The 23690-nt window shown below is 38.7% G+C and overlaps 1 protein-coding gene across 2 annotated transcripts in view; it reads right to left on the reverse strand.

The window, feature by feature from the left end:
* Positions 1 to 17749, reverse strand: part of CCDC91 (coiled-coil domain containing 91) — a 409281-nt gene extending 391532 nt beyond the window's left edge. For both annotated transcript variants that reach the window (XM_068970284.1, XM_068970285.1), the window contains exon 1: positions 17586 to 17749. The gene's annotated coding sequence lies outside the window, so the exon portion shown is untranslated. The remainder of the gene's footprint in view (positions 1 to 17585) is intronic.
* Between the last annotated feature and the right edge of the window lie 5941 nt (positions 17750 to 23690).

Genomic DNA, 23690 nt, shown 5'->3' on the forward strand with positions numbered 1-23690 from the left:
CCTTTGAATCCCTTCAAAGCCTTTGAATCCCTGAACCAAAATAGGTAGGTCCTGTGTTTCCAATTCATTCACTGTGTGCCACCTTTTGGTGCATATTTCAGTCAAACAGCCACACTAAATGCAGAAGCTCTGCTTAGTGAGCCCATATAAATAAATTCTGTCTGGTCCAGTTTTATGTTCTTTTCATGATTATGCCATACCTCAAGTATCATTCTCACACATGTTCCCTGGATTTCTGTCTGTATAAATTAGAAAGCTCAAGTAGCTCTTTTGGAGTGTACTACATTTCCCCATGAGTCACACTTTGTACCTCATCTCTAGAAACCTGCTGGGATTTGAGTCTAGTCATAGATCTACAAGAGTGTAGAGGCAGGTCTTAAGAGTAGTAGGGGCAGGTCTTAAGGACATCAGCACTGCCTTTTTTGGCAACTGCCTCTGGTGTAACCATTAATGCAGAATTAATCCCCTCAGATCTCAGACAGTTGTGGAGAGCTACTCCCATGGGAGTGAGGCAGAGCTCCCAGTGAGGATGAGAAAGCCACTATCACCGAGCATATGGGAAGGATGCTTCCACTGGCAAAAATACTCATCAGCATTCAGGGGCTCAATGTGTCCAGCTTCACCAGGGTCTTCCCTTGCATTCCTAATCTAACTTTCATAACCCCATTACTTTTCAATCAGTGCTCTCCCTATAATATATCATTTACATTACTCTCACCTACTTGACTGGGAGATCCTTGAAAATCAAGTGACATTTACTTCTGTATCTTCCACTGCCTAGTACAGAACCCTGAAATTATAGTCAGGGCTCAATAAAGATTTCCGTTGAGTTGAATTTTGCTTCTCACCATAGCTCTATAAGTCCATTATTTCACTCTCATAAACTCAGTTGGACAGTCATTAAATCCTTGTTCATGCACCTATCAAAGGTCTTCATCTGCTAGTAGTGTCCTTTAACAGAAAACACACCTGTTTACCAAAAAAATACATAAAGGACTTGCTTGCTCACATTTTTCTAAGATAATATAAAACTGTCCTAATCACAGATTTTCATTTCTTCCTGAATTAAGGTACCAGTATCTTTGGCAGGATCATTTTTTTCATCTGATTTTAACCCATAATTTATTTTTTTTACTTTCATATATAATAAGTAATTGAGTACCAAATTTATCTTAAAGACTTCTAAAATATATAGAATCTAGCTCATCCAAACAGAACTAACTAAGCATGTGGAAACAAAAATGTCTGAAGCACACAACGCCTCTATAATTGGGTATATTCCTGAAAAATCTGACTTCTTCTGAGCAGTGTTTGAAAAACTTTTCCTCTGTACCATTATGAAGATTAACTGAGCCATTAGCTAAAAATCCAGAGTTTTCTCACAAGGCAATCTAGGCACTCCCAATGTTTGTTTTTTGTTTTTGTTTTTGTTTTTATGCAATAGTGTCAAGATCCTACAGAAATGTCAACTGACATTCTCTACTGAGTAAATATATAACCAAATCCAAAAATGCTAGCTATTAGGGTGATGGCACTGACAACAGTAAGTTTTATTCACTTAAGTTCCATTCATTGTGTTTAAGTGTTTCTACACTTTAACCCCATGTTCTTATCAACTGTTTGAAGGCAACAATCATCCAAATCTCTTCTAAAGCAGTGAAAATTACATTCTCAATTATGACTCTTGGGTAGTACAAGATGACAAGATGCTAAGTCAGTGAGTTAAATGCTAGGGAAAAGTAGTAAGTTCAGTTACCTTTAATTACTAAGGCATTAAAATTTCACAAGTACAAGTCTAGAGATTTTTCACCAAATTGGGAAAAAAAAAAAAAAAAACCCTGAGCTTCTACTTATCTTTCTTTACTAGAAAATCCCATTAACCAAGTACTATGTTCAGGCATAGCATACTATAAGCATTCAATAATGTTTTCTTACTTTTTATAATCATTTTGATAATTCTATTAATTTTTAAGTGTAATTCACAAGCCCTAATTAAATATTTCCTCTATTTAAACTGACCCAATAATATAAAAGAGAATGGCATAATTCCAAGTGGCCACACAAGGAAAGAACACAGAGTTTACATAAAGAGTTCACCAAGACAGAAAAATAGCAAGGAAAATAGTAACAATGAAAATATTAAAAACCTGGAGAGGAGAGAAAAAAATCTGATATCCCGAGTTGCCACATTACATATATATAATGTATTCTAAAACATATATACCCAACAGACATATATTTATAAATGTCTAGTTTTCAACAAAAATTATGTTACATGCCAAGAAACAAAAACATAGAGCCCCTACACAAAGGAAAAAAATGCAGTCAACAGAAATTTACTTGTGAGGAAACTCAGACATTAGACTTATTAGACAAAGATATTAAAATTCACGACTCTAATATGTTCAAATATAATGTCTCAAATCACTAAAGGAAACTGTCTAAATGAAGGAAAAATAATAACAATGTCTCACAAAATAAAGAATATGAATGAAAAGACAGGAGTTATAAAAATAAAACATAAAACCTGGAGTTTATTTACAGGTCAGCAATGGAGAAATAGACATAGAGAACAGATTTATGGACATGGGGAGAGGGGAGGAGAGAGTGAGATGTATGGAAAGAGTAACATGGAAACTTATATTACCATATGTAAAATAGACAGCCAATGGAAATTTGCTGGATGGCTCAGGAAACTCAAACAGGGGCTCAATCTATCTATCAATCTAGAGGGGTGGGATGGGGCAGGAGATGGGAAGGAGGTTCAAAAGGGAGGGGATATATGTATATCTATAACTGATTCATGTTGAGGTTTGACAGAAAACAACAAAATTCTGAAAAGCAATTATCCTCCAATTAAAAAAATAAATTTAAAAAAAATCTAGAGTTGAAAGTTAAAACATCCACTAGAAGACTTCAACAGCAAATTTATGAACTGACAGAAGGAAGAATCAGTGAATGTGAAGATAGGTCAATTGAGATTAACCAGTCTGAGCAAAAGGAAAAAGGATAAAGAAAAGTTAACAAAGTATCAAAGACCTGTGGATAACCACCAAGAATACTAACATATGCATAAGCATAATCAGAGTTCCAGAAAACAAGGAGAGAAAGAAAGGGGCAGAAAAACTACTTAAGGTAATAATGCTAGAAAATTTCACAAATTTGATGAAAAACATTAACCTACACATCCAAGAAGTTCATCAAATTGCAAGTAGGATAAAATTAAAAGAGACCCACACTTTAAGGTGTCATAATCAAACTTTCAAATGCCAAAGACAAAAAGAGATTCTTGTAATCAGCAAAATAGAAGCTACTCATCACGTACAAGGAATCAGTGATAAGATTTTTAACCTGACTTTTCATAAACAACCATGGAGGCCAGAAGGCAATGTGATGGCCCAAAGTGCTGAAAGAGAGACTTTCAACGAAGAATTCTATACCCAGCAAAACGAATACTAAAAAAAAAAAAAAAAAAAAAAAAGGAGAAATTAAGACTTACTCAAAGCAAAAACAAAGAAAATCTATCACCAGGAGGTCTTATCTATGAGGAATTCTAAAAGGAGTAATCAGGCTGAAATGAAAGAACCATACAAAGCGACTGAATCCTCACAAAGAAATAAAGAGCACCAGTAAAGATAACTACACAGGCAAATATAAAAGACACAGGTAAATATAAAAATTGTCTTTTGGGCTTCCCTGGTGGCTCAGACAGTAAAGAATCCGCCTGCAATGTGGAAGATCTGGGTTTGATCCCTGGGTTGGGAAGATCCCCTGGAGAAGAGAATGGCTACCCACTCCAGTATTCTGGCCTAAAGAATTTGAAGGACAGAGGAGCCTGACAGGCTATACAGTCCATGGGGTCACAAAGAGTCAGAGACACCTGAGTGACTTTCACAAAAGGTGTATTTGTAATTCTTTCTTCACCTATACAATTTACAAGACAACTGCACAAAGAAAGACTGCAAATCTGTGTTGATGGGCATCAATGTAGAAAGATGTAATTTATGTTGATAGTTGCACAGCAAAGGAGAAGAAATGGAACTACATAGGAGCAAACTTTTTATAAATTTGAGATTGTTGGTGCTAATTCAAAATAGACACCAAACAGACTGTTATAAACTCATTAGTTATAATCCCCAGGGCAATCACTAAAAAAGTAACTTAAACATAGTGAGAGAAACAATAAAACAATTAAAATGGAACACTAGAAAATACCTATTTAATACAACACAAAGCAGTAATGGGATTAAGGAACAGCAACAAAAACACTTAAAAATATACAGAAAACAAATACTAGGTTGATGCAAATGTAATTGCAGTTTTTGTTTGTAGAAATTTGCCATTTGATATTGGAATACATTCTTAAATAAATGTGATTATGTTAAACATCATTTTAATATGCATTTCTTTATTTTTTTCTACTGACTTATTACTTGCTGTTTATTTTATATTTACTTTAGACTAGGGAATTGATGTTAGACAAAAAGTAAATTCAAGCAATTTTCTTATCTGAGTTCAAAATGGGAGGTAAACCAGCAGAGACAACTCACAACATCAACAACACATTTGGCCCAGGAACTTCTGACAAACATATGCTGCAGTGTTGGTTCAAGAAGTTTTGCAAAGAAGATGAGAGCCTTGAAGATGAAAAGTGTAGTGGCCAGCCACTAGAAGTTGACAACAACCAATTTAGAGACATCATCAAAGCTGATTCTCTTACAACCACAGAAGTTGCCCAAGAACACAACATCAGCCACTGAGTTGAGTCCTTTGGAATTTGAAGCAAATTCGAAAGGTGAAAAGGCTTGTTAATTAGTGCCTTGTGAACTGACCACAAATTAAAAAAATCATCGTTCTGAAGAGTCTTCTCTTATTCCACACAACACCAGTTAACCATTCCTCAATTGGACTGTAGCATGCAAAGAAAAGTGGATTTTATATGACAACCAGCAACAACTAGCTCAGTGGCTGGACTGAGAAGAAGCTCCAAAGCACTTCCCAAAGCCAGACTTGCACCAAAAATAAAGGTCACGGTCACTGTTTGGTGATCTGAACAACTATAGCTTTTTGAATCCCAGAGAAACCATTACATTTGAAAAGTATGCTCAGCAAAACAATGAGATGCACCAAAAACTGCAATGTCTGCAGCACACACTGGTCAACAAAAAGGGCCCAATTCTTATCCATTACAACACCTGACCACATATCACACAACCAATGCTTCACAAGTTGAATGAATTGGGCTACAAAACTTTGCCACATCCACCATATTCACCTGACCTCTCATTAACCAACTACCCACTTCTTCAAGCATCTGGACAACTTTTTGCAGGGAAAATGCTTCCACAACCAGCACAAAGCAGAAAATTCTCTCCAAGAGTTCATCAAATCCCAAAGCACAGATTTTTATGCTACAGGAATAAACAAACCTATTTCTCACTGGCAAAAATGTGTTTGTTGTAATGGTTACTATTTTGATTAATAAAGATGTACCTGCTGCTGCTGCTGCTGCTAAGTCACTTCAGTCGTGTCCAACTCTGTGCAACCCCACAGACGGCAGCCCACCAGGCTCCCCTGTCCCTGGGATTCTCCAGGCAAGAATACTGGAGTGGGCTGCCATTTCCTTCTCCAATGCATGAAAGTGAAAAGTGAAAGTGAAGTCACTCAGTCATGTCCGATTCTTAGCGACCCCATGGACTGCAGCCCACCAGACTCCTCCGTCCATGGGATTTCCCAGGCAAGAGTACTGGAATGGGTTGCCATTGCCTTCTCCTAAGCCTAGTTATAATGATTTAAAATTCATGATTCAAAACTTCAATTACACATGCACCAACTTAACAGTAAAATGGCAAGTATAATCCCTATCTTATCAGTAGTTATCTTAAATAACCATGTGTTAAACAACCTGATCAAAAGGCAGAATGGAGAAAAAGCATGATCCAACTATGTACAGACTACAATGCCTTAGATTCAAAGACACAAATACAATATTGCACACCAGTAACACATGAAGTATAACTGAATACTTCATAATCAATATGCAGAATGGTATACTATAAACAACCCAAGGTTTGGAGCATCCATTTCTTAAAAGTCTGTAAATCAACCAAAACTCTGACTTTCATTCATCCAACATGTAGTTTTTTAGTAATATTCATGTAAACACCTAAGTCTATCAGAGAAGCATACACATATTAACGGAGCTTGCATAATATAGCACTACTATCTTTACTACAATTGCAGAAATTTTGAATTCTTATAACACAAAAGTAAAATATCTTGAAATGATCATGTAGACCCTCTTTTACCACAAAATTGGACACAACATAAAAGGCAATTAGGCTGGCTTCTTCACTATCTATGCCTGCTTTGGGTAGGAGATGCACATGGTCTATGCTAGCAAGGCTGGCAAAGGGAGAAGACAGACAGTCTCTCCTAAATAGCACTTCATGGAAAAAGTGATTTCACACTTTACAAAACAGTGGTTTTTTTCACTGATATAATTAGTCTAAATGAATATATGTGTTCAACAGCATTATGTAAATACCAAAATGTTCATACACTTTTAAAGATAAAAGGTTTACTAGAATTATAACATGCTGCATTTTAAAGTACCTAACATTACTTCTAATCTTCATCTAATAAACCTGTAACTTAAAAATAATCTTCTCATTTCAAAATTTTGAAATTACTGTATTCTCTACTAGTGACAATAAATGTATCTCTAATTCTTTAAGTAAAACTACAGCAATAGCTAATAACAGTCTTTATACTCCTTATTTGAGACTTGACAGGGAAGGGAAGAGGATACAGGGCAAGAAATATCTAAAATAATTTAAATTAGACACTATAAAATTATATAAATATAATACAAATTTCTATTTGGTCACTTTAGAATTAACTGAAACTGTCTCGTGTTGATTAAATAGCTTAATGAGCTTATTCTAAAAATTAAAATAAGAAGACCAATCCAGAACAAGCAGAATCTATACAAAATGCTTACATGAACTCCATATTGGTATTGTCAGCTCAGTTCAGTCGCTCAGTCATGTCTGACTCTTTGCAACCCCATGAACTGCAGCATGCCAGGCCTCGCGGTCCATCACCAACTCCCAGAGTTCACCCAAACCCATGTCCATTGAGTCGGTGAGGCCACCCAACCATCTCATCCTCTATTGTCCCCTTCTCCTCCTGTCCTCAATCTTTCCCAGCATCAGGGTCTTTTCAGGTGAGTCAGCTCTTCACATCAGGTGGCCAAACTACTGGAGTTTCAGTTTCAACATCAGTCCTTCCAATGAACACCCAGGACTGATCTCCTTTAGAATGAATGGACTGGTTGGATCTCCTTGCAGTTCAATGGACTCTCAAGAGCCTTCTCCAACACCACAGTTCAAAAGCCTCAATTCTTCGGCACTCAGCCTTCTTCACAGTCCAACTCTCACATCCATACATGACTCCTGGAAAAACCATAGCCTTGACTAGACGGACTTTTGTTGACAAAGTAATGTCTCTGCTTTTGAATATGCTGTCTAAGTTGATCATAACTTTCCATCCAAGAAGTAAGTGTCTTTTATTTCATGGCTGCAATCACCATCTGCAGTGATTTTGGAGCCCCCCAAAATAAAGTAAGCCACTGTTTCCACTGTTTCCCCATCTATTTCCCATAAAGTGATGGGACCGGATGCCATGATCTTCGTTTTCTGAATGTAGACCTGTAAGCCAAGTTTTTCACTCTCCTTTTTCACTTTCATCAGGAGGCTCTTTAATTTCTCTTTATTTTCTGCCATAAGGGTGGTGTCATCTGAATATCTGAGGTTATTGAAATTTCTCCTGGCAATCTTGATGCCAGCTTGTGCTTCTTCCAGCCCAGAGTTTCTCATGATGTACTCTGCATATAAATAAGCAGGGTGACAATATACAGCCTTGACATACTCCTTTTCCTATTTGAAACCAGTCTGTTCCATGTCCAGTTCTAACTGTTGCTTCCTCACCTGCATACAGGTTTCTCAAAGGGCAGGTCAGGTGATCTGGTATTCCCATCTCTTTCAGAATTTTCCACCGTTTATTGTGATCCACACAGTCAAAGACTTTGGCATAGTCAATAAAGCAGAAATAGATGTTTTTCTGGAACTCTTACTTTTTCGATGATCCAGTAGATGTTGGCAATTTGATCTCTGGTTCCTCTGCCTTTTCTAAAACCAGCTTGAACATCTGGAAGTTCACTGTTCATGTATTGCTGACACCTGGCTTGGAGAATTTTAAGCATCAGTTTACTAGCATGTGAGATGAGTGCAATTGTATGATAGTTTTTGAGCATTCTTTGGCATTGCCTTTCTTTGGGATTGGAATGAAAATGGACCTTTTCCAGACCTGTGGCCACTGCTGAGTTTTCCAAATTTGCTGGCATATTGAGTCCAGCACTTTCACAGCATCATCTTTCAGGATTTGAAACAGCTCAACTGGAATTCCGTCACCTCCACTAGCTTTGCCTGTAGTGATTCCTAAGGCCCACTTGACTTCACATTCCAGGATGTCTGGCTCTAGGTGAGTGATCACACCATCATGATTATCTGCGTCATGAAGATCTTTTCTGTACAGTTCTTCTGTGTATTCTTGCCACCTCTTCTTAATATCTTCTGCTTCTGTTAGGTCCCTACCATTTCTGTCCTTTATTGTGCCCATCTTTGCATGAAATGTTCCCTTGGTATCTCTAATTTTCTTGAAGAGATCTCTAGTCTTTCCCATTCTATTGCTTTCCTCTATTTCTTTGCACTGATCGCTGAGGAAGGCTTTCTTATCTCTCCTTGCTATTCTTTGGAACTCTGCATTCAAATAGATATATCTTTCCTTTTCTCCTTTGCTTTTCGTTTCCCTTCTTTTCACAGCTATTTGTAAGGCCTCCCCAGACAGCCTGAGTAGGAAGTCAAGAAACACTTGGAATAACAGGCAAATTTGGCTTTGGAGTACAGAATGAAGTAGGGCAAAGACTAATAGCATTCTGCCAAGAGAACGCACTGGTAGTAGCAAACACCCTCTTCCAACAACACAAAAGAAGACTCTATACATGGACATCACCAGATGATCAACACCAAAATCAGACTGATTATATTCTTTGCAGCCAAAGATGGAGAAGCTCTATACAGTCAGCAAAAACAAGACCGGGAGCCAACTGTGGCTCAGATCATGAACTCCTTATTCAATTTCAGACTGAAATTGAAGAAAGTGGAGAAAACCGTTAGACCATTCAGGTATGACCTAAATCAAATCCCTTATGACTATACAGTGGAAGTGAGAAATAGATTTAAGGGACTAGATCTGATAGCAGAGTGCCTGATGAACTATGGACGGAGTTTTGTGACATTGTACAGGAGACAATAATCAAGACCATCTCCAAGAAAAAGAAATTCAAAAAAGCAAAATGGCTGTCTGAGGAGGCCTTACAAATACAAATATTGATATTGTAGTCTACAAATAAAAGCAGTATAAAAAAAACACTTGTGATAAATCCAACTTTACCACTCACTGTTGAAACAACCTTGAATAACATGGTTCACTTGTCTGAGACTCAGTTTCCTCACCTATTAAATGGGGAAAATACTACTTACCTACAACAAAAGGTTATGGTTGGAATTCAATAAAACAACATGCATAAAGGGTTTCTGCATGATATTGAACACAAAGATTTCTACAATCCTTATAAAAAGAACTTGAACATTTTACATTACACAAAACGCATTAGGAATTTTATCTATATCACTGACAGAAAAATAATAATGTGGAAGGAAAAGTCATTTACCCATTGTACATGCTAAACCTATAAAATAAATGATATAAACTAGATCAATCTAATAAACTGAGTTTCTGAAATCCTAGGAGTCTATCTTGCAACATGGCTCAAAAAAATCAACAATATTAACTGCCACCTTTCGCTCCAAGATTTGTTGCCAATTAAAGTCCAGGCAGATAAATTCTAGGAATATAAAATTAAACAAGGGGGCAGTGTATATTAAGAATTTGAAAAAAGTTCATGCATTTTGAGTAATAATCAATTTTTTAAAAATTAACTGAAAGAATTTTATCAGAATTATGCACATAGACTTAATATTAATTCTTGTGGGGAAAACAACCATCCAAACGACAAATCAAGAACATACAAGTCAAATTTTCAAGTAATTCATGATGTAGTAAGCAATGAGTGTTATGTTTAGTGAAAATGAAAAAATATAACAATATTTACAACTTTGTTTTTTAAATGTTTTCAAAATAAAAACAAACAAAAAACTGCCAGCAAGACACAGCAGGAATTATTTCACACTAATAGAAATGGATTAATTCTTTTCTTTACTGGTTTATTTCTCAACTTTCCATTCTAATCAACTACAATTTCCACAATCAAAAAAATACAAAATTCATTTATGATTTTTAAAAAATTTTCACTAGAAGTTAAAGAAAATTTCCTCAGTTTGATGAGAATTGTATTTACAAAAAAACAATAATTAACTACTTCATGGTAAAAGACAACACACTTTCCTCACTAAGATGAGAATTAAGGCAAGGATGTCAGCTCTTAATTGTTCCGTTTAACCTCATCATGAAGATCCTAGCCGGTATAATGAGAAAACAAAATAAATAAAAGGCAAATAGGAAAATATGAACTAACTAAAACTGTCTCTACTGGCAGACAAGATTGTTTACACAGAAAATTCCAAACAGTCTACAAAACCTACTAGTGTAAGTGAATTTATTAAAAAGGTTGAGAATTCAGGGTCAAAATAAAGTATCAATTTATTTATATAAATAATTGTAAATTTAAATTTTTAAAAAGAATACCATTTACAACAGCACCAAAAACATGAAACAGACATATATTTTTTTTAATGTGTGTTACAGTTTTCTGCTAAAAGCTTAAAATATTAATGAGGAAAATCAAGGCTTTATTAATGGATTAGAAACCACTCAGATGCCAATTCTCTTCAAGCAAAATTATAACTTCAATGCGTCCAGAATCAAAATTCCAGGATGCTTTTTTATAGAAATAGGTTGATTCTACAAACATACATGGAAAGAAAGAGCTAAGATAACCAAAACAATTAAAAAAAAAAAATTGGAAGACTCAGACTTCCTAATTTCAAAACAAAACTACAAAGTTACATTAATGAAGACAGTGTGTTTGGCCAAAAGAAAGACACATGGAATGACAGAACAGAACTGAGAGTCCAGGAACATATCTACACATAGAGTCAAGTGATTTCTGACAAAGAAATTTTACTGAAGAAAGGATAGTAAGGATAGTCTTTTCAACAAGTGTTACTGGACAAATCAGGTGTCCATATACAAAAAAAAGAAAGAAAGAGAGAAAAAGAACTTTGACACATATCTTGTACTACAAACAGAAATGAATAAAAAGCTGATCAAAACAGATCACAGACCTGAAGGTAAAATCTAAAACTATAAAAGTTCTAACAGAAAACACAGAAAAAAAAAAATCATTCTATCTCTGGTTTAGTCAAAATTTTCTAGATAGGATGCAAAAGCACAAATCACAAAAGAAAAAAAATGATAATGTGGACTTCTTCAAAATGTACAACTTCAACTCTTTGAAAAATACAATTAAAAAAATAAAGACAAACCATAGACTGAAAGAAAATATCTGTCAACCTATATTGATAAAGGAATCGGATCCAGACTTCTTAGAACTCACTAATAAAACAGACCAAAGATTTTAACAGACACTTTACAAAAGAAAACACACAAGATAGCAAATAAGGACATGAAAAGATGCTCAAAATATTGCTGTGCTTAAGTCACTCAAGTCATGTCCGACTGTTTGCGACCCCATGGACTGTAGCCCATTAGGCTCCTCTGTCCATGGGGATTCTCCAGGCAAGCATATTGGAGTTGGTTATCATGCCCTCCTCTAGGGGATCTTTCCAACTCAGGGATCGAACCCAGGTCGCCCACGTTGTAGGCAGATTCTTTACCATCTGAGCCACCAGGGAAGCTCAACATATTAGCTGATAGGAAAATTCAAACTAAAACATCATTGAGATAGCACTAAATATCTATTAGAATAGCTGAAATTAAAAGCAAAATGACAAATGCTGACCAGCATGTGGAGAAAATGGAAGCATCAAACAATGCTGATAATTTCTTATCTTTGGTAATTTGTTATAAAGTTAAGCGAACATTTGCCACATGATCAGAGACTCATACTCCTAGAAATTTAACCAAACGATATGAAAGCATTTATCTACACAAAGACCCACAGAAGAATGTCAAAGAAATGTACATGAATATTTATAGCGCCTTCATTCCTAAATGAGAAACACTGGAACAACCTAAATGTCCATCAGCTGGTGAATAAATAAGACTGTGAGATAGCCATAAAATGAAATAGGCAGTCAGATCGGTCAGTCCAACACTTTGCAATCCCAAGGACTGCAGCATGCCAGGCTTCCCTGTCCATCACCAACTTCCAGAGCTTGCTCAAGCTCATGTCCATAGAGTTGGTGATGCCACCCAACCATCTCATCCTCTGTCATCTCCTTCTCCTGCCTTCAATCTTTCCCAGTATCAGGGTTTTTTCAAATGAGTCAGTTCTTCACATCAGTGGCCGAAGTACTGGAGTTTCAAGTAGAGCATCAGTCCTTCCAATGAATATTCAGGTCAGATTTCCTCTAGGATTGACTGGTTGGATCTCCTTGCAGTCCAAGGGACTCTCAAGTCTTCTCCCACACCACAGTTCAAAAGCATCAATTCTTCAGTGCTCAGCTTTCTTTACAGACCAACTCTCACAATCATGCATGACTATTGGAAAGACCATAGCTTTGACGAGACAGACCTTTGTCGGCACAGTAATGTCTCTGTTTTATAATATGCTGTCTAGATCATAGCTTTTCTTCCAAGGAGTGTCTTTTAAATCCATGGCTGCAGTCACCATCTGCAATGATTTTGGAGCTCAGGAAAATAAAGCCTGTCACTGTTTCCATTGTTTCCCCATCTATGTGCCATGAAGTGATGGGACTGGATGCCACAAACTTTGTTTTTTGAATGTTGAGTTTTAAACCAGCTTTTTCATTCTCTTCTTTCACTTTCTTCAAGAGGCTCTTCAGTTCTCCTTCACTTTTTGCCAAAGTAGGGCTATCATCTGCGTATTTGTTATTGATATTTCTCCCAGCAATTCTGATTCCAGCTTGTGCTTCATCCAGCCCAGTGTTTCTCATGATGTACTCTGCATATAAGTTACATAAGCAGGGTGACAACATACAGCCTTGACGTACTCATTTCCTGATTTGGAACCAGTCTATTGTTCCATGTCTGGTTCTAACTGTTGCTTCTTGACTTGCATACAGATTTCTCAGGAGGCAGGTCAGGTGGTCTGATATTCCCATCTCCTGAAAAATTTTCCACAGTTTGTTGTGATCCACACAGTCAAAGGTTTTGGCATAATCAATAAAGCACAAGTATATGTTTTTCTGAAACTCTTGCTTTTTTGATGATCCAACGGATGTTGGCAATTAGATCTCTGGTTCCTCTGCCTTTTCTAAATCTAGTTTGAACATCTGAAAGTTCACAGTTCACGTACTATTGAAGTCTGGCTTGGAGAATTTTGAGCATTACTTTACTAGCATGTGAGATGAGTGCAATAGTTTGAGTATTCTTTGGCATTGCCTTTCTTTGGGACTGGAATGAACACTGACCTTTTCCAGTCCTGTGGCCACTGCTGACCAAACTTGCTGGCATACTGAGTGCAGCGCTTTCACAGCATCATCTTTTAGGATTTGAAATAGCTCAAAGGAATTCCATCACCTCCACTAGCTTTGTTTCTAAGGATGCTTCCTAAGGCCCACTTGACTTCGTGTCCCAGGGTGTCTGGCCCTAAATGAGTGATCACACATCGTGGTTATCTGGGTCATGAAGATCTTTTCTGTACAGTTCTTCTGTGTATTCTTGCCACCTCTTAATATCTTCTGCTTCTGTTAGTTCCATACCATTTTTGTCCTTTATTTGCCCATCTTTGCCTGAAATGTTCCTTGGTATCACTAATTTTCTTGAAGAGATCTCTAGTCTTTTCCCTTCTACCATTCAATATAATAACCCATGTTTATGCCCCAACTAGTTATGCTGAAGAAGCTGAAGTTAAACAGTTCTATGAAGACCTATAAGACCTTCTAGCACTAACAGCCAAAACAGATATCCCTTTCATCATAGGGGACTAGAATGCAAAAGTAGGAAGTCAAGAGATACCTGGAGTAACAGGCAAATTTGGCCTTGGAGTACAAAATGAAGCAGTTCAAAGACTAACAGAGTTTTGCCAAGAGAATGCACTGGTCATAGGAAACACCCTCTTCCAATGACACAAGAGAAGACTCTACACATGGACATCACCAGATGGTCAATACCAAAATTAGACTGATTATACTCTTTGCAGCCAAAGATGGAGAAGCTCTATACAGTCAGCAAAAACAAGACCAGGAGCCAACTGTGGCTCAGATCATGAACTTCTTATTGCCAAATTCAGACTTAAATTGAAGAAAGTAGGGAAAGCCACTAGACCATTCAGGTTTGACTTAATCAAATCCCTTATGATTATATAGTGTAAGTGACAAATACATTCAAGGGATTAGATCTGATAGACACAGTGCCCGAAGAACTATGGACGAAGGTTCGTGACACTGCGCAGCGCCAGTGATCAAAACCATCCCCAAGAAAAACAAATGCAAAAATGCAAAATAGTTGTCTGAGGAGGCCTTACAAATAGCTGAGAAAAGAAGAGAGGCTAAAGGCAAAGGAGAAAAGGAAAGATATACCCATTTGAATGCAGAGTTCCAAAGAATAGCAAGGAGAGATAAGAAAGCCTTCCTCAGTGATCAATGCAAAGAAATGAAATATAGGACAAAGTACTGATACATGCACCAAAATGGGTGAATCACAAAAGCATTAACTGAAAGAAACCAGAAAAAAATTCTATTTGTTGTAGGAGTTCGTTTCTATGACATTCCAGAAAAGACAAAGCTATATGGATAGGGAACAGATCAGTGGTTGCCTGATCTACCACTGAGGGGAGGAAACCAACTACAAAGTCGCATGAGGGAACGTTTGGAATGACTGAAATGCTCTGTGTCTGGTTGTGGTGGTAGTTATATGAATATTGTGCATGTGTCAGTTTAAAAACAAGATACTAAGAGAGTGTTTTTACTTATAAACTATACCTCAATAAGCCCACATTTTAAAAGACACAAGACATGCTCTTTTGAAAAACATGTTGTTATTTAATTGCTCAGTCATGTCTGACTCTTTGCAACGCCATGGACTGAGGCCCACTGGACTCCTCTGTCCAAGGAATTTTTTAGGCAAGAATACAGGGATGGGATGCCATTTACTTCTCCAGGGAATATTCCCCACCCAGGGATCAAGTCCCAGTCTCCTGCATTAGCAGGTGGGTTCTTTACCACTGAGCCACCAGGGAAGCTTTGAAAAATATGTTTCAAATTAAATGACAACCCATCTAAATGGGTATTGGGGTGGAGGAGAAACCGTGGGGGAAACAAAAAAGTTTTAGAAATATTACAAATCAAAAAACTGACTTATTAGTAAGAAGAAACACACTGATATAAAAAGTTACTCCAGTGTGTCCTTTTTATTTTTCTCATTGTTTAGACAGAAAATAACAAAATTTGATGAGTTTCAAGAAAGACCAAAAGTCACAAGGAACAGATTGATAAAGGAGGCACAGTGATTACAAGCTAAAATTTGGAAACACTCACCTAAACACGCCCTTTCCAAGTTACTAATAAAAATGACCTCAGCCAACCGAATGCACTTCCACCCCAATTTCTGCTATGAAGAACAAGACAATAAACATAGTTTTCTTTATTCATAACAATCCTATATACTTTACAACCATATATCTATAGCTAGGAATACAAGATAAAATGCCTCTAACTAGGCAAATTCCTATTTGTCCATTTAAGCTTCAGACTAGCTACTTGGTAACCTTCTATCTTCTCCCCCGACCCCCCACACCCCCGCTGCCACCAAAAAAAAAAAAAAAAATGCTGTCTCTCTATGATGACTTTCTGCAGTTTGTCTGATATCAAGATGATTAAAATAAAACGATTAAAATAAACATGAGTTTTGAGCTGATCACTCCAATAAGATACATTTTTCCATTTAATAAAAGTTAGGTAAATTGTAACTTTCACCACTTTGTTTTCTTTATGTTTATTCCATTTGGCCTGTACTGTTGCTAGGAAACCAGTTAATAATAAGATTTCCCAACTCACAGAACAACCTCCTAGCCAGCCTGCAGTATACCAAACTTCGTAACCTGGTCAATTCTCTACCACACAATTTACCCACTCGCCAGCACCACACAGGTGCACTCTCTCTGGCATCCTCCAGCTCCATTAACCTTACAGGTACAGTAGCGCTAATCCCCTCAATGGAACAGAAACTGCAGCAGAAAGCAAATAAGATGAAGGATACAGGTCTCCGATGGCAGAGAACAACGTGAATTTATTGCCAGTCCCTGTCATACGACCCAACTAAATATTCTGGGAATTCGGTCTTAAATTGTAGGGTGAAATGTTAGCCCATCCCCCCGTGACGAGATGAAAAGTCAGCCCATCCCCAATCACCAGCAGGAATGCAACATTCAAAATGCTGTCCAAAAGCCTTCGTCCAACTACCGCCCAGATAATTATTTAACGAGTAAGGTGGGAATCAGTTCCTGTGCAGTTCAGAAGGGGAGATAAGGAGAAAGAGCCCTAATTCCTAAGGCGCCTCTGAATCACCTACAACTGTGGTCAGAACTTGACCCTCCAGGTAATCAGGCTGTGCCCCAACTCTCATCAGGGAAGCAAGTGAGAGTAGCAGCAGCAGCATCCTACCAAAAAAAGAAGAAAAAAAAAAAAAAAACAGCGCTGCTTTTAATAGAGTTCCCACTCCTTCAAGTGAAGTCAAACATAGGTTTTACATCCAAAGCTTTGCTCCGCAGTATGCAAAAAGGGCAGATGGAAGAATCATCTTTATTGTGGGAGAGGGGGCGCACTTAAGGGGATGAAGGATGCCTCACCACTTGGAAAGTTACCAGCCACTGCCTTCACTCTGAAATGCTACTTTTATTGCAGTCTGTGGCCCAAAGTAACGACAAGGAAATGTGACTGTCTGACGGACACTGTTGTACTTAAGTCAAAGGGAAAACTTAAACCAGGCGCGATCGGTGAAAACTCGGGAAGGATCAAAGTCACCGTTCATGGGAGCTTTGGTGACACAGTAATCACGTGTACTTGTGCGTAGACTTCCGAAAACATTAGGTTCTGGAACATGCCGGGGCAGAAATTTGCCGGCGAGGGCAAGCACGGATAGACACCACCCGCTGGGGAGCGAGGCTCAGCTCCAGCCCGCGGCGGGTCACGCCCCGTGACTCCCCGGCCCGACATCTCCCTGGGCCGGGGCCGTACCCACCGGTGGCGGAAGCCCGGCCGCGCTCCCCGCCCGTGCCCAGGCCGCCTCAGGGCGCGCCGCCGGCCTCCTGCGGCCCGGGCCCCAGACCCAGGCCCAGAAGGCGAGCGTCCGTTTACCTGCGCCCCGGCTCTCGCCGCTGCCGCCTGCCGTCACTGCCACCACCGCCGCGCTGCTCCCCCACAGCGCCTGGTGAGCCACCCCAGCACACGGCCACGCGCGCGCACCCGGACGCGAGCCAGACCTAGGGGAATGCGGCCCAGGTACAGGCGTTGGGACAGCGCGCTCACCACCCGGCTTCCAGAGCCTCTGCCCCCGGAAGTTGATTTCCGCCAAGGCCCGCCCAACACCGCGCCTGTCACTCAACGCCCACAGGCGCGTCACGTGTGCCAAGGCCAAGCGCGAGCCCCAGGCCCCATCTTCTGAGGCCCGCCACTCTTGGCTCCTGTGATCGTCAGAGCGCTTCCCTGTGAAACAGGTTGACTCGGGCGCTACCTCCTGTTGGTTCCAGCTTCTTGTTCACTTGAATGACAGACCCTGTTTCTGTACCTAACCCATACAAGTCAAACCATCCCCATAATGGCACGCCTGTCTAGGACTTTGTAGGACTGGTCCTGAGAAGAACGGGCCCTGATTTCTTAACCACCTTCAAGCAGAGTACCCTAAATACTGGAACTGAGTTAAGTGCTCAAGAAAAGAGTGGACTAGACAACGTCTCCTCTTGACCATCAGAACTCACAGCACCGGGTTGCAGTCAAGTCCAGAGCCTCTCCAGACTACTGCTGCATGACTCCAGCAAAAGAGCTCTGCTCTAGAATTACATTTGTTCTTGTCTTTATCTCCACATCACAGCGATCTGTACATGCCATCTCTGTTCAAAGGAAAATCTGTTTTCAGCTGCCAAGGTACCCCCTGTTTACCAAACCTTCAAATAGTTTCTCCTAAAGAAAAGAGAGAATGACATAACTGACCATTTTATTTGAAAACAAGCATGGTTATATAAGGTTGTTTTGTTGTTGTTGTTCCATTGCAGATCTAACCTAAGTCTCCCATATTGCCAACAGATTGTTTACCGTCTGAGCCGCTAGAGAAGACACCCATAGTTATATAGATTTTTTTTAATAAAGATTCTTCCAATTTTGACATAATAGGGATTTGTTGTTGTTCAGTCACTGAGTCATGTCTGACTCTTAGCAACCCCATGGATTGTAGCCCACCAGGTACCTCTGTCCATGGGATTTCCCAGGCAAGATAACTGGAGTGGGTTGCCATTACTTTCTCCAGTGGATCTTCCCCACCCAGAGATCAAACCTGTGACTCTTGCATTGGCAGGTGAATTCTTTACCACTGAGCCACCGGGAAAGCCAAGAGGGATTTGGGAAACATTTAACAATTGTTAATGTGACTACTGAGCCAAATTGGGACAATCCAAAAAGAGCACAAGATACACTCAAGATTTTTGCCTTCAAGGAGTCGACAGCCAAATAAAAAAGACAAGTAGCCAGGGAATTTAATCATTAGTGTCTGGAATATTGATGATTATAACAGGCATTCTTTAACGTTTTGAACTTTAACATTTTGGACATTATTTTTCTCATCTTTCCATTGAAGAAAAGTGGATCAAGCCTGTAATCATCTCTGCTCTGTATTGCAGGTGGAAAATGTCAGCAAAGAATCCTAACAATCAGTTTTCCAGTAATTGCAGGCTCAAGGGATTAACAAACAGTTTCAATATTGAGCATGGATGTCACCTCTTATGTACCCTTTTATTCCTGTCCACCATCTTAGGTGTATGCAAAGCCAACATTTGTTTTATAAGAAATAGGATACTTTCTTACACATTATTTGTTTACCTGTGTACTGGACCACCAAGTCAAGGACCACTTCTTATTTGCACATCTTTTAGTCTACTTCTCCTTTATCTTTTATATTCTGCAATCTAGCACAGTGTCTAGTGATTAGAAGGAAGAATTTAATCAATGTTTCTTAAGTTGAATATATACTATTATCTTTGTATTATTTTGTGCCTCAAATTTCTTTCTGCTACAAACGTCAAATAAGTTTCTGAGAGTTTTCACTGATATAACATGCTCCTTCTGTCCCACCTAATCCAATATTCAATATTGAGCAGGTTTATAATAATAATAGAAACTAATATTTATTGAACACTCGCTCTGTTCTCGGCTAAATATTTTCATCTGTTATATAATTTGTCATCACACTAATCCTCTGAAATAAGTATACTGATATATTCACTTTTTAGATGAGGATACAGGCTTAGGAAAGGTAACTTGACCAAGTGGCAGAGCAGATTCAGATCAAGTCTGCTGAACAAAAAGATTTGTTAATTCACTACAACGTGCTGTCTCTGCTTTTCACATCATTCATTTGTGTATCCAGATTTCTGCAGCACCAGAAAGTCTTTCTCTCCTTTTATTAAGTACAGTTCAGTGGTTGTTGGTATAGTCACAAAGTTGTGCAACGATCACAACAATCAAATTCAGAACATTTTCATCACTCCCAAAAGAAACCTCATAGCCTTTGTCAGTCACTCCCCATTCCTCTTCTTCCCTTCTCCCTGATGCCCTAGACAGGCACTAATCTACTCTTTTGTCTCTATAGGTTTGTCTGTTCAGGACATGGCCTGTGAACAGAATCATGCAATATGCAGTCATTTGTGACTGGCTTCTTTCACTTCAAGCCATGTTGACAAACTTTGTTTATCCATTCTTCAATTGGTAGACATTTGGATTGTTTCCACTTTTAGGCTATTATGAGTAATGCTTCTATAAACGTTGATATACAAGTTTTGGGGTTGTTTTTTTTTTTTTAATTTTTATTGGTTTTGCCATACATTGTCATGAATCCACCACGGGTGTACATGCATTCCCAAACATGAACCCCCCTCCCACCTCCCTCCCCATAACATCTCTCTGGGTCATCACCGTGCACCAGCCCCAAGCATGCTGTATCCTGCATCGGACGTAGACTGGCGATTCAATTCTTACATGATATTATATATGTTTCAAATCAACATATGTTGTCATTTCTCTTGAGTATGTGTGTGTATATATATATATATATATATATATATAGCAGTGGAATTGCTGGGTCATGTGGTAACTCTATGTTTAACCTTTTGAGGAACAGTTGAACTGTTTTCCAAAAGTGGCTACTATTTTTTCATTTCCATTTGCAATGTACTAAGGCCCTAATTTCTCCACAGTGAGCCTTTTTATCTCCTCTAGAACTTATGACTCTGTTACTTACTTGCCATAAGTCATCTTTTTTATTGTTAGTTACCTTTGTTATTTATGTATCTACAGACTTACCACCCTAATAGATTGTGACCTTCTGAAACGAGAAACGTAGTTCCTGCCCTCAAGAAGATCAAATTTGAAGAAAGATGTAGAGGATCAAATCAACTATAACGATAGTAAGCACTGAGATCAAGTTTGTTGAAATGCGGAGGAGCATCTCACTCATTCTGCATTAAACAGGAAGTACTTCTCATAAAATATAAAGCACAAGATGAATCTTGAAGAATCAATTAAAATTGGCCAAGCTAAGAAATGCAAATGTGCTCCAGACAAAGAAGCATGTACCTTTATATGTATTTCCTTGCATATGAACTGTTGACTTAAGTGTTGTGTAGTGTGTATGTAGGCATAATGGAAGCAAAGGTAATGATGAGTGGAAATGTGGCAGAAGAAATGGAAAAATGTAGAAAGGGCAAGATGAATAGTTTTGCTAACTTCTAAGGAGTTTGAAATCTCATGGAAATCTAATGGATTGTTTAGGCAAGTTTAGGGGAGAATTACTTCAGGAACAGTGTGGAAGATGGAGATATTAGAGAATAAATGGCCAGGACTGGGAAAACAAACCAATTATTATAATGGAAGACTGATGAAATAATTCAGTTCAGTTCAGTTCAGATCAGTTCAATCGTTCAGTCATGTCCGACTCTGCAACCCCATGAATTGCAGCACGCCAGGCCTCCCTGTCCATCACCAACTCCCGGAGTTCACTCAAACTCACATCCATTGAGTCAGTGATGCCATCCAGCCATCTCACCCTCTGTCGTCCCCTTCTCCTCCTGCCCCCAATCCCTCCCAGCATCAGAGTCTTTTCCAATGAGTCAGGTCTTCGCATGAGGTGGCCAAAGTACTGGAATTTCTCATCTTTAGCATCATTCCTTCCAAAGAACACCCAGGACTGATCTCCTTTAGAATGGACTGGTTGGATCTCCTTGTAGTCCAAGGAACTCTCAAGAGTCTTCTCCAACACCACAGTTCAAAAGCATCAATTCTTCGGCGCTCAGCTTTCTTCAATTAGAATGAGAAATTTTGAAAGTCTGAGTTGAGGTAGTAGCCATGAAGTTGGCAAAGAGGATTTGAAAGGCATGGTGGGCAGCAAAAAAGAAAAAAAAAATTAAGAAAGAACAAAAGATATATCCCAAGTTTCTGGTAATTTTCAAAGAAATAGGGGATTCAGGAAGATGATACACTTGTTGATAAGAATAATGAAACACTACAAATTGTTATTCTTATAACTTATTGCAATCACCCACAGGAGTGAAATGGACACACACCTGAAATTTGGTTCAGATTTCAACCACACATATACCAAGGGGTATATGAAAGTTATTGCTCACATAATGAGACTTTCTAGAAAGAGCAGGGCAAGCCTTCCTAGCAAATCCAAAATGTCTTTGTAGTGGAGTTGGAAAAGACTAGCCTTGGGCATTTTATTGGTGGCTAGGCTGTAGCTCTACGATGAAAATTCTCATGCAGCCACCAGGGCTTCTACAGCTTGAATTTCTCTATGGCACCAGATAAGGAGCATTGGGGCTTTCATATCAGCCTGCCCAGATGCAGGTCAAGAGAGAACGGATGAGGCTTGAAAGTTGTCAGTGATCAAACATCAAAAATAGAGTCAGGATCTTTATTACATGTGCTTAGAGTAAAGTTTTGTTTTGTTTTGTTTCACTTCAACAGAGAAAATCATATCATTGTTATATGTTTACATGCTTTGAAAGTGATCGTAGTAAACACTTGCCTGACATTTATTTTCCATTGTGTAGCACATACCTCAGAAATTTAGGTGGAACTAACCTCACACTTCTCCCAAAATAAATCCAATTTGGATCAGTCCTGTCCTGTCGTGTTCCCCTGACCATAACAAACGGTTTGAGAGTGGGCACCAACTACAGGACTTTGCCCAAGGTTGTGAGACGTGGCACCCTCTCCCCTCCTACCCCACCCTTGATTTGAATGAGAAAGCATGTGGTCCTTGTTGTTGAAGGTAGTCATCTTGTGACCAAAAATTGAAGGAGACATGGAGCCGGAACGCTGATCAAATAAACAAAGATCTGTAGCATTGCAAATAGACGAAAGGATATAAGGAACAAGCCGCAAAAGAACAAGCTGTAAAAGTTTTAAACAGGCACTCCTCTGGCCCCTCGCTTTTCCCGTATTCATTGTTCATATATGTGAGCCTTCAAATCAAATCAACATAGTTTGACTTTTCTGCTACTCATCCTCAATATTCAGTGTTGAATATTGTGTGGAATGTTAAGTCAGTTTGAATGTGCTTGTTATGTGCATGCATGCATGTTATGGACTGTAGTGTGCCAGGCTCCTCTATCCCTGGAGTTCTCCAGACAAGAATATTGAAATGGGTTGCCATACCCTCCTCCAGCGGATCTTCCCAATCCAGGGATTGAACCTGCGGCTCTTGTGTCTTCTACATTGGCAAGCAAGCTCTTTACCACTAGATTGTTATACCTTACCTCAAAATACTTTAGATAATATGATATGCATTCATATATGTTACTTAATTTACTTTATCTTCTAATAATTGTCAGTTGCCATAATCTAGAGTTCACACTAGAAGTATTCAGATGGTGTTTAATCAAAAGACTGTTTTCCAAACACAGCAAGGGTAAGTGCTTCAGCTATCACTGTCTTCCATTAATACTTCAGACTTTGCTAACCAATAAAATGAATGCTATAAGTGGGTTTTCATGTCTAAAATTAAGTTTTTTTATTAGTTTGATGGATATTATATAGATGAGCCAGTGGATTTATGATATATACCAAGAGTCACTCAGTCGTGTCTGACTCTTTGCGACCCGTGGACTGTAGCCCACCAGGCCCCTCTGTCCATGAGATTCTCCAGGAAGAACACTGGAGTGGGTTGCCATTTCCTTCTCCAGGAAATCC

The sequence above is a fragment of the Capricornis sumatraensis genome, chromosome 4 (genome assembly GCF_032405125.1).
Source record: "Capricornis sumatraensis isolate serow.1 chromosome 4, serow.2, whole genome shotgun sequence".
In the NCBI taxonomy this organism is placed as follows: domain Eukaryota; kingdom Metazoa; phylum Chordata; class Mammalia; order Artiodactyla; family Bovidae; genus Capricornis; species Capricornis sumatraensis.